We start from the raw sequence: 536 nt of genomic DNA, 5'->3' as shown, positions 1-536 counted from the left end.
GGTGCCTTGTATGCACAATGGGGATTGGGATGGTCGTAATGATTGCATTCAACACAAGCAATCCGTGCCAACGAGGGAGGTGGTCACGTCTGTGAAGAAGTGCGTATGCGTACAGCGCGCCAGACCTCTATAAAAGATGGATCGTGCTCACATAAACCACGTAGTGACTCCAAGAAATCATTCTTGAAGACTGTGAAACTAAGTTCATTAATCTATGGCATGCGACTAAGTGCATCTGCCACCACGTTATACTTACCTTTCTGGTAACGTATCTGAAGGTCAAACTCTTGTAGAATCTCCGCTCGCCGAGCTTTTCTACCCTTCAGTTCACTTTGACTTGAAAGCCATTTCAGACTTTCATGGTCCGTCCGGACCTCAAAAGAAGCACCATATAAATAGTGTCTCCACTTTTTCAGTGTATGAACTATCGCTAGTAACTCTCACTCGTAAGTCGGGTAGTTACGCTGCGCACGATCTAACTTTTTACTCTCAAATGTAATTGGGTGTCCCCTTTGCATAAGTACGGCCCCAATGGC

Source organism: Cibotium barometz, chromosome 37 (genome assembly GCF_041138505.1).
Source record: "Cibotium barometz isolate CiBa-2024 chromosome 37, ASM4113850v1, whole genome shotgun sequence".
Lineage (NCBI taxonomy): Eukaryota > Viridiplantae > Streptophyta > Polypodiopsida > Cyatheales > Cibotiaceae > Cibotium > Cibotium barometz.
Note: the sequence above shows the minus strand (reverse complement) of the source record.